Below are 13015 nucleotides of genomic sequence, written 5' to 3'. Positions count from 1 at the left end.
TCTTATTTATAAAAAGATATCATAAAATATATGACGAATTAAGGGCACGGTCTTAAGGTGGAAAGAATAAGGAAAAATTACTTTTGTTACAATGCTTAAATTTACAAATAGGTTCGTCAGTCCACATTTATTAAAACTTACGACGTCTTCGTACGCGCTTGAGTATTTTTCTCAACGCTGAGAATGAGTGTAGCATTCCCCCGTGCTTTCCCGTCTATCTCGTAATTTTTCATTGAGCCTGAGTCAGAAGGGCCTACAATTAAGTTTCTCTTTATCGTCTGGACAAAGACAAGAGAATATGCAAATCATTGACAGGTATACCTGAGGAAGGTATATGGCACATTAGTAAAAAGTTGCAATCGGATTATAACTATTTATCTTTACTTGCACTGCTAAGAAAAGATTTTATAGATTTTTATATAAAAGAAACTTACAAATAAAATAATACTTTGAAAATTTTTGACAGCGTAATTTTTCTATATGAAAAATTCAAAAACTTACTTTATCACGAACATGTCAACAATTAATAAATAATTTATCCTGATTTTACCCACAGACAAATTGAAGTGTATCTCTATATTAATATTACCCATCACACAACGCCCACATTGTATGACAGCAATAAATAAGTATAAAACTGTCCATAAAGCGGTGCCCGTGCTCATAAAGTATTAAGCACGGACGAGACTTGACTGAGGTGTAAATGAAACATTATTTTATTATCCATGCAATAAATTTACTACAACAAAGCCTATAAAGTTTGGTGGGTTGATTGAGTCAGTATTTTTATTATTTTGGACCGTGAATCAATGGTGAATGTTTCCGTAATAAAAACCTTTTACGACTGTTTTCACGGGAAATTTTGTGGCCCGTGAAACGCTCTTCTACAGAATTTTCTTGTTGAACCTTCTGTTCTGAAATCATATGGAAACTTAGGGATAACGTTTTAATAACTGTTTCTCGGAATTTTAAGGATTAAAGATAAGTTATTTTAAAGAAACGTGGATTTTATTACATTTTATTGCATTCAGTGTACTAGTTACTGAAACACGCGAAGGTTACATTATCCCATCATCATCTCAAGAGCAAATAAAACGGGAGAGAGGAAATTAAATAAAAGGAAGAGATCTACTCAAATAATTATATAATTACTGTAACATTATGATACATGTTGAAATACCAGTAAATTTACTTCCACATACGATGTTGTTGATCATTGCTCTGGCTAATAATCTCGTTCACAGTTTAATTGGTACAAAATCAGCTGCTATTTGTCTGCATTATTTGGTCCAATGAATTCAGCTCTGTATTGCATAATAGTACTTTATGTTTTACTTTTAGACAATGATTGTGATAAACGAGAACAGTTGTATGGCATAAAATTAGTTATCAACTTTTAAAGTCGTTTTTAAATTACATTTAAATGTATGATTTCTGTATAAGTTCTTTACGATGCCATGGAATTACTATTCTCTAAAGAAATCCTAACTTTTTCTACAATCATTAGCAGAAGTCTAACATATCAAATTACTGGTATAAAATAATGAGTTTTGAGTACTTCAATTGGCAGCCGAACTGTGGTGAGTTCTTACAAAACAGGTCAAGCGTCGTCACTATGAAACTATCTTATTTAGAATTTGGTTCAGATCCAAGTACCTTTGCAGGTATAATGTTTTAGTGGTTTTGTTTTGTTTAATTACATATTTTATACATATATCGAAATTATATTGCCATGAAAGGAAATTATCTTTAGTATTAAAGATTATTGAAATATAAAGAACGAAGATCTCGATGAAAGTATAAGCAATTAATGAAATTGTACTCCGGAATAACATTACTCGATCAAATATACTTTTTAACTATGACTTATGGTTCCGTACAACCGGAAAATACTTCCCATTTTAAAATGTTTGTTGAATTATACTGATGTGCTCACGGTATACAATTTTAGAATTATATTAGAAATCAAAAAATATAATGGTCCGGTGACCGGAGAAGTAGCAGGAATGATAAATCTTCATTTGCCTTGTTCGCACATCCGACCCGCTACACCCAATTAGTTAACCGGGCTGACACCCCGCCGTATTCGTTGGGATTTCCGCTGCGGTCACCTATATCCATTTTCTGTTAGGACTTGGAATTGGATGGGTTACAATGAATTTGATTTGAAAATCAACGCTTTGTGATTCTCTTAGGTTCTAAAATCCTTTTGATGTTCTAAAGGTTGTAATATGCAATATTGCTTACAATGAAACATCTTACATATCAGATAAATAGATTTATACAAATGTGTGAGTAAGACATTTGACCACAGAATGCACTAAATGATGGGATATGAGTTTTTATTTATTATATCAATTATATTTTATACCTCCACTCATAAAAGCTATATTAGCTACTTTTAAAAATACAGTCAGCGTCAAGTCTTATACTTATTTCAGTTTAGACGCCTAATATTTAGACTAGAAGGCGTACTAATAGCCAAAGTTGCCACATTACGCTGACCTAAATTTAGTATGTAGGTAATTTATTACACCATTAGTCGAATAGTAATTTATGAGCAACGATGGAGAGGGAAGGTTACTTAAAAATACCATACGGTTAGAATAGAATAAGCCATGTTTTGTTCCAAAATTGCACTGGATCAATGCCAGGGTGATAATTGGGTACCATAAATACGCGCCAACTTGCTAGTCTCGCTTCCTTTTTCTAATTTAGGTGATGGAATCAAATTTTTATGCCAAAGTCACTTACTTTCTTACAAAAATTATTCATGATTAAGTAAGATATTGGTTTAATATCTATTGTAATCTTAATTATAATATACCCATATTTAGCTGGGTATGTATAAGATCATGTTATACAACCGTTCATTCTATGAAAATAAAATATAGTAAAGAAGAATATGAATTCCTACTATGGTTACAAAGTTCCAAATATAAACACTACAATATTGGGAAACACCTTACTGTCGCAGTGCGTCGAATTTGCTCATTCAGCCGTGGAACTTAGAGCTTGAGGGCTTTGGAGTTCCACCTTAAATATAACATACATAATAACAAGATTAAAATAGAAAAAATATTCACTATTTTTATATTATCATTTATAAAAGATGTTTATATTTAGATTCCTATCAATTCTCATTGTCCATTAAATATCGATTAGAAACCATCATACAGTATTAAGGACGGATTAAATCAAGTACGAACTTGACGTAATCCACTTGTAATTATTTTCCAAATCACAGTATTGGAGTTCAGTTAATGTCTTTTAAAACATGTGTATGTTTTATGAATAGACTATGAATAAAAATGTATACAAAGAAATATACGTAATGATAGTAGTCATTATATTACGTATACTAATACAAAAAAGCTGTAAAATAATCCACTATCATAAATCTTACTTTAGGTATGATAGGGTAAAAATAAAATTTTTATGTTTAAATAATTATAAAGTGGTTGAAATATTTGCATGTTAATCGATGCCGTAAGGATACTGGCCCCATAATTCCAAATAAACATAAATTAAAAAAACGCTTCACAATTGAAAAATTTTATAATATAAAATATAAATTAATAAAAAGGTAAATACGGCTTCAAATAACTCTTCTTAAAAAAATATAAATTTTGAGGATAAAAAAGAAAAATCCTTAAAGTGGTTTTAAAACAAAGGCACACAAATTATGTTAAATTCATTAATTAAAAATCAAGTATCTTATGAGTATATTTATCTTACATATTAACTTAAAGAGATGCATATGAACGTCAAATAAAACTTTTAATTAAACACACGTCTGAAGTACAGACCAAAGAAGGAATAAACAACTCGAATAGTAAAAAAGATTAATCTCAATTCTCAAGAGGTTACAAAGAGGTTACAAAAGTTACGAAACCATCGAAGACTTGGCTTCTTTATTGCCAAGGTATAATTTTGAATAAAATATAAAACAGAACAATCAAACGCACTGACAATTAAAACGAAAGATTTTTTTTGCGAAAGTTATATTACAGACAATCTAATAATATGAGTAGATATAAGAAAATTTATAGTTTTTTTACTTTTGTTGTCACCAGCTAAACAGTTCCGTTAAAAAGTCATAAACATGACCATTCTACCGGTATATAATTCTAAAATTTTTATATATATGTTTGATTGTTACTAACCTTTTGGCTCATTTTTGTTAATTTCCGCTTTAAAATATCTAAATACATATCAAGGAAACCTTTCTTCACTGTGTGTAGTCTGTGTAAAAAAAGACCCTTATGATATAGAAAAATAAAAGCCCATAATTGATTCCATAATACCGTGAAGTTCCCATGGGACATTGCATCCCAATTCTATTAAGTTTTGAGTTACGTGAAATAAACCATATATGAAGCTGTCTGATGATAACCTTATTTAGTTTTCGCTATAAAAATATTTCCCGGAAGCTGATCAATTATAAAAAGCCTTTTAAAATATCCTCCCTATCATAATGGCTTCCACTCGTCTGCACTTCACAGCAATAAGAACAATTAAATATAACGTCTTTTTATTAAAATAATCAACACAATGAACATTTTATTTATCACGTAGGAACATATTGTGCTAAAATTAAACCTGTCTATTAAATTTCTCATTAAATGTTCGAAATCTCAAAGTAATTACAATTAAAGTTGGATAAGTTTTATTAAAATCGGTGCATGAGTTCTGAAGTCGTAAACCTCAAGACTAATAGGTTCGTCCCAGGGAGCGAAGTGGAAACGTTTGCTAATTATAATTTAGCATTATATTACTCGTTACTCTAAGTTCACACAGCGTGCAGTTAGTTTCTGATGTTACCCTGGTAGTTAGTTTGAATTAATTGTGGCAATGTTGTTATCGTTTATGGTGCTTCCTTTTGTTATTACCGGTATAGTTTATCTATTATGTTTGTATTAAAAAAAAAACTAATATAATTATATCATATCATTAAAATATTTCCCACAAAGATATTTGTGACGTAGTCACAACATTTTATATTTAATTGTTGTTAAATAAGATACATAAAAATATGTGCTAGTGACTTTTTATTTTGATAAATTTACAATTAAGATACGTTAAATATGTTTAAATCTGCCGTTTCTATTCAACTTTTGTTATATTTTTATTTTTACTTAAATGTTAAACAAAATTTATATTTGATAAAAGTTTCCGTTTAAGTTTTAGTATATACTTTATCTTGAGTATCGTACTTTGTTTTGTGATTGTCCTATCAATTAAATTCATACAAATGACTATAACATAAAAAAATACTATCCCAATTAAACCACAGAAGTTAATAAGTAAAACTTAAACAAAGTATTTGGTTTAAGTCTGCAATAAAAATCCCACGAAAAAGGATCCTTTTTTCGTATTTCACTATATTAATCCCAAGATCACTAAATGTGTGTCATAGATGTCTGAATGTAATAAAAAGGGTCTTAACAGGTCACGTGTGAAAGGGTATCAAAAGCAAATAAGGAGTAACTTATTACAAATATACATTTTTTTTTCCAAATCTACCCTAATATATGTTGATATAGTTGCCAAGAGTGTAATATTTGTTCAGACTTATCGAAATTAGAGATGCTTCACATTCATATTTTACTTCCAGTAACATAATTTGCTTCAAGTAAATAGTTTTCACTGATAACTTTTTAATATATATCAATGCATGAAAAGAATGCAACAATAATGGTATATCAATATGGAACTATGGTCTGACAGTTTTGTATTAAATCAAAACATTTTTATGCTATTGACTAATCGCGCGTTTAAAACGTAGCCAGTCTTAAGCTCGCAGATGTAATGTGAAAACATGTTCTGAACACACACAGTTTTATTTCACATAGAGGTAAACCTTCAAAGATGAATTTCTTGTTTGACAAACAAAGTGACGTAGCTATGAGTGTTTTAATATTTTCTTCTTTGATCTTTGCTGATATATGAAGTGAAACTCTACTTATTCCATTCCAAGTATTTCTTAGAAACGTTTCTGTGCACCTTTCTCTACCAATTACACTTCGACAAAAGACTGCCATTTTCTTTGTTTGTTGTTAGGGATTTTATTATGACTTTTTATTACGTGTGCCAAGATGAATAATATAACATAATTTAACCTCTTTTTAAATAATAGAATGTAATAAGTTAAATTACGTTACATATGGTAACTTTATCACCAACATAAATAATAAAATAATTTAAAGTATATATTTCGGAGCCATAGCATTTATAACCGTTTATAGGGGATCGTTGTATGATGTTTATAATATATTATTACTTTATCATTAAATGAATTGTATTCAAAAACAATAAATCGTGATTTTTAATATGTGAAGATATATCATTTTGTAAATGTAGGAAAAACGTTAACTTAAATCGTAACCAATTTGTATTCAATGTTAATAATCATATTATGTATAAAAAATTCAGTTCCAATGTAAAGATTGGATGATTTAATAATTAATTATAAAAAGTTATGATATGATTTGTGGTTATTTGAATGAATAAGGTCGTAACCTATTATTTAAAATAAATTTTGTAAACGCGTTGACTTCATAAAAAACACGTATATTCGAAAATGTTGTTTATGGACACACAGCAGTGTGAAAGCTATCCAGGTGGAAGCTTATCTAATTACAATTGCACTTTAAGTCTGAAATAAAGTATTGCAAGTCAGTGTGAGTGCTTTATTTGTAAAATCGATAACCCGACTGGGGATAATAGTGGTAGTAACGACATTGCTGACGTCACAATTTTTCAAAAGCAAATAGGGCATGGTGCTCCAACATAGGTACATATATGATATGTAAATAAACTGTTACATAATTTATGTATTCATTATTCGTTACAATTCTTATTATCTTCACTCTTTCAACGAGGGTAATTTCAGATGTCATAACTTTATTTCGACGGAGTTTAAGTGCTACAAACATTTTAGTACAAATTTTTAAAACTTGAAAAAAAAAATACATAGAGTCAACCTTTTGCGTATAACAAACAAAAGTGGTTTTATTGAAAATTTTACTATTCATTGAAATAATTTCTTTAAAGTGCAAAACACTTTAAAACAAGAGCTACATAAAATAGTTTTAAACAATGTTTTTTCTTTATTAAAATTTTCTTAGAAAGCCAGTGAATTTATAAAGTTTTAATTATTCTTAAATAATTGTCAAACGATACTTTCATATTCTTTTATGCCCTAACATTTTTCTTCAATATTTATGTACATTGTGGGGTAAAATCTAAAATAATAATTAAAAATGCAATGCTTTATTTAAAGGCAATATAATGAGAGAATTGCAAAATAATAGTATATTGTCTATAACATAAATACATGTAAAGAAGATTTAAAGAGAAAGTAAGTTCCTTAATAAAAGCCAAAAGATTACTGCAAAAAATTTAAAACTTGCAAATAAAACATAATATATATAGCAACTTTCAACTTGCGCAGTTGTTTTTTAAAAGTGTACGTAGAGGTCTGTAAGTTAAAATAAATTTTTCAATGATTTTAGACACAGTTATTTTTAAGCAACTCAGAGGTGATGAAAAATTTTCATCCAATTCCAAATAAAATTAACCCTAATTCAAAAAGGCAGATGAACCAAAACAGATTCCTTGTTTTAGCGTCCCAATATGTCCAAAGTATTATATTTTTTCTATAACAGACATTTAAGATTTCACGATTAATCTAATATGACGCATCTTCCGCGATGGCACTTTAATGCACGTTTGTTAACTAGTTGAAATGGGAGGGATGAAATGGATTCACTAAATTTATCACTTATACTTTTAGTGCTCTAATAATATAATCAAGAATTATAAAACTCTTATTTTATAACTTAGCTAGCAGTGGACTGCTAGTTTTCATGCCTGTAGCGTGAAGCAACTCAAAATAATAAAAAAAATTTTGGAATCCATTATCACTAGTTTATAATAAAGCAATGAGTATACTATGAAACTAATAGTGAAAAACAAAAGTGACAACCTAAATAAATTTCGTACTCATAACTGCTATTAAGATATATTAAAGTATCACAGGTTAATTTTTCGGCTATGGATTTCTTAATATAAAAATCTGTCTGTAATAAAGCTAGTATTGTATTGCTAGTTGTAATGTGAAGAACTGAGTGTTAGCATTAATAATTTAGTGCTCATTGAGTGCTGTCATTATATACAGACAAATTTCGAGGATTATTTTTCCTGTTTTTAAATTGCAGGACTTTTTTTATTTTTGAGAACTATTTTAAAATACTGTCAGCTTATTGCTTACATATCGTTGGACTGTCATCTATGGTATTACTAACGTTTAACAGCCCTTAATGTGGAAAATAATAATTGACTTCTCCTCAATGGCTATGAGTACTCATAAATGAATAATAGATTTCTTTCCATACATGTGTTGTGATTAAACGTGCTATTCGCTTATAAGATGTCATAAAAAAAAATTGTTTTATTTTTATAGTTATATCAAATCTTCGAATATGACCTTTATTTATACCACATCTAATAGACGGAAATCAATTTAATTAGAAAAAATTAAATTATTATTACGTGCTAAATGTGGAAAAAACGGGTTAGAGGAGTCAAAATAAAGAACCTCAAATATTCTTTAAAAAATTTAACTGCTCAAAAGTTTGATCAAACATGAAGTGACATTAATTTTGGTAAAAAAACACCATCTATTATTATAATTATTATGTAGATCAAAGAGCGCGTAATTATTATTATTGCTAACATTTAAGGCTGTTAAGCATCATTAGTACTATCGCAGAATGTGCAATGGTAGCTAAATGTTGAGCTTGCAGTTTTCGCTAATAGTGCTCATAAGGGGAAAAATGTTTCCTGTAATTTCAAAACTGATATAATAGTCTTGAAATTTGTTTACATATTTTGTAGACACTCATTAGACACTAAATTAGTTATTTTGACATGGCTACCTAAAAGTACATAAAAAAACTTTTCTAGATTGTTTTAACACATTTTGACTCTCAATATAAATTATGAGTCAGGAAGTAAACTCCTAGCTTATTTATAGACAAATTTTATAATTTTGCTTGTATTATTGGCAATCCGTTTACCTTCAAGTTTCTTTTGATGTTTAAAAAACACAGACAAAATATGTGATCTTATTTTTCTAGCTCACAGACTGCTTTAATACATTTGGTGACATTAAATTATGCTGTAAATACCACAAACGTAATGTTGATATGTTATTTGATATAATGTACCAGTTAAACATCAGTAATTGTTATTGACCATACATGTTGATACTATATAAAATGTGTTTCATGAAATAGTTATTGCACACGGCAATAACATTTTATTCAATTAAAATTACGCAATGTTAGAAACGAATATCTAAATATTTTTGCTTAGTCCATGCATGTGATGAATACGTCAATATTTGCTATAAATAATCCTTGTAAATACTTTTAGTAGAATACAAAAATGAAAAAAAAAGTGTTTACATTGAAGTAGTTTAAGTTGGAGAATCTTTGTGAATATTTAATATAATAAAAGTGGAAGGATAGAAACATAAACAAAAAATGTTTAAAGTCTTGGTTAATGCATTCGTGGTACTCAGATGTTAAGCTTAGGTTTTCTTTAGTTAAGAATATATTATAATATCAGTATCCCTAAACGCATACTATACGAAATATAATATATTTTCGCCTTTCAAACACTTACTACATAAAAGAAACTTGAGTCACACAAGATATATGAGGAATGGATGTGTCAACATCATTCAAGACAGAGGTTTCCAAACGGATATTATACGATGACCAATACATGTTATAGCTGGTATAATAGAATTGACAGTGACTAATAGTTCCGACGTGTCTTTGGGATAATTAGTGTAAGTTTATGTGCATATCTTGTTTCATAATGGACGTTGTATCTATGATATGTTTGTTGTAACGATTTATACTGTGGTAATAGTTGTAAAATTCTCATTTGGGATACTGAATCACACGTTTATGGTCACGACTTTGCTCATAATTAGATTTTAGCTCATAATTGGCGTGTGATGTTTGACTTTTTAGTAGGTTACAGCCTAGTTTTATTAAATCCCTAATGGTGATTATGTTTTCGGTCGTTATGTTAGTTTGTGTTTATGTATATTTAATGGTTTAAATAGTTTAATGGTTAGATACTTTTTCTAATCATTTTAGAATTAATTAGTACGTACTAAGAAAAATATTTATCAATCTGTTTAATAATTTATACATATCTAGAATGTACCAAAATAAGAATTTAAACATTTTTGTTTTTATTTCATTAACGGGCCTTATTTATTTACTATTATTTCATCTCCACAAAATGGGAATTTCGTACGAAATACGAATAAGCTTGATGGAAATAGAGATGTCAAAAAAATATTTCAAATTATAACGAGTATTCTGGTTTGAAATGGTAAATGTTCCTAGAATTGTCGCCTTTATACTTTACATCATTTCTTAGATCTTCACTTATTGGGTAACTTTGTGACTTCCTTAGAAAAAACCGTACTATACTTAAAATTAAAGTATATTTAATGAGATCTAAGACTTTCGCGAGTTTTATTAATTTAAATGAAACTAATATATTTCGGTTGTACGCGGATTTTTTTATTTTAAAATTACATAATCCCGACGTTTCGGTTACTTTTCAGTAACCGTGATAACGAGCAGACGAGATGTGAATGTCTGTGAGTCGGTCCTTGTTATTTATCATCTACCGCCATCGATTTCTTAATTTTCTGGCGTACCGCTCTGGACGCCGGCAGAATGCGCTTATGTTGTCGCGAGGTCCTGCGGTGTGGTCACGGACATAGGATTTTATATTTTTAAAGAGGGGGTCCCAGGTGTGTTAGTTTCATTTAAATTAAAATATTTTTTTTCCATTCGGTTAATTAAACACAAATATATATATATATTCGTAGTAAATTACTCTGTTTGATCACTATATTCAAAATCCTTTGGCTAAAACAATAAGCAAACTAAATTGATCCGCAAAAAATAATACAACAGATGTAACACAATTTTATTGTTACAAATATTTATTGAGGTTAATAAACAATACATATAATAATCCATAATAGATTGATTTTTACTATAACTATATTTACAATTACTATAGCAATTAATGACAGTCCTAATTCAAAGATATTCTGATTAATAACCACCATTCGAATGTTTCTTTAAAAAGTTTTTGTTAAATTATTTTTTTTTTGTCATTATTCAGTATGTTTTAAAATTATTCCAATATTTATTTTAATATGTGCAAAAGTAATAAGTATCGGGATGAAAAAAGAAGATTCTAACAAAGATTACTTTAAATCTACATTTTCGATTTCTATAATGAACAGGTTAAATAAATTTTCCTTGTCGTATATATAACTATCCTTTAAATATCGGAAACAACTTAGAACAATAGCTGTGTTGTTGTTGAATTAACAATTGTTTGTTTTGAATCCTATTTACCCAAAGACGAGGTGACTCTACTCAACATCGTTTCATAGCTTTGTACGGGTTACGGTCAGTCCAAATACCGATTGTACCCTTGTCAACGTTTCGTGATTAATTTCTTGCAAAATCATTTGTTGCTGTAATAATTTGCTTTACGTTTCAATTAAAGTATTTATAGAATGTTCCTTATGATTGATTATTAAGTGACTATTTATTCATCTTTTATTATTTTTAAAGTGTTCCTACAAAGAAACTAAATAAGTTACAAAACATAATAATTAATGTCTTCTAAGTTGTTTTGAATAAATTAGAATATTTAAAATATAAAAAAAAATAAGTAAAAAGAAAAAGCTTAAGTTTTTATGTATTTTTACAATATTTTCTTCAAAATGGTGATAATTAAATGGAAAGTTAATAGAAATAAAATATTTATTATATTATTAACTGGAACTCCGAAATCGTCGGTTCCATATAAAACTTCAAAACAGTTGTGGCATATCATGAAAGATGAAAAATTTTAAGTATTATATACCAAACAATAATTTGTATAAAAAAGTTCATTTACAAAAACTGTAACACTCCCTTTCCAAACAAGTATTGCTTGCAAGTAGTTTCAAGATGCTAAGTTCCCTTTTTTAATTAAATATGCACAGATGTAACTCAAATAAATGTATATTTACCCGACTTTTGATTAAAAAAAAACCTAAGGACATCATTTTAAAGACTGTGGCGGAAAGTAGTGATTAAGAATTTACATTAAAAAATAGATCAATTTATTTGAACTAGTCTTGTTTAATATTTGCAAACACTTTTTTGTTTCCAACTTCTTATCAAAACATGTTCACATATTGTATACGGATAAAAAACAATCTTTGTTATCTTAATAGTATGGTAAAAAGTTAAATGCAAAAGAAAAAATATTCTCTAGCAGGTTATTAAACCTACGAATTATTGAAGTTAAATAACCTTAACAAAATATGAAAATGTTATTAAATGTGCGTTTTTTATTAAAATCTCTGAACCATGAAGTTTATAAAACGCCATACAGACGATAAAATTCATGTAATTAATGAAAAACAAAGTAACAGAACATTTAACCTACTTGTATCAATCATAGACTGGTGAGCTTCAAACTACAAAGTCATCATTGGTATTCCTAAAAACGCCACTAAGAGGCCATTAGAGTGACGAAGACGATACAGGCTTCATATCCGCAGGAACTAACGGAGCTGAATGATGAAGCATTTTGCTGACATCCGGTATCCATGCAACAGCGACAATGTTTGGCAATGATTCATGACTTCCTGTATATCTTGTCAAGACAAGGAAGGCTAAGGTCTGTGGATTAATAGTCGTGAGGAGCACGGTTTATGTGAAAATAAGATAATGTACAAAAGTTTATTCTTATACTCTAATGTATAAGGCCCAGTTTGGCTTGATAAACTGTATATTGCCGGTCACACAATTGTAAAGTTTAGGAAACTGTGGGCGTATGAAATGATTTTCAACCGACTTTAAAAAGGAGGAGGTTATCAATTCCTCGCTATTTTTTTATTTTTGTT

The sequence above is a fragment of the Danaus plexippus genome, assembly GCF_018135715.1.
Source record: "Danaus plexippus chromosome 18 unlocalized genomic scaffold, MEX_DaPlex mxdp_20, whole genome shotgun sequence".
In the NCBI taxonomy this organism is placed as follows: Eukaryota; Metazoa; Arthropoda; class Insecta; order Lepidoptera; family Nymphalidae; genus Danaus; species Danaus plexippus.
This window is presented reverse-complemented; position numbering follows the sequence as displayed.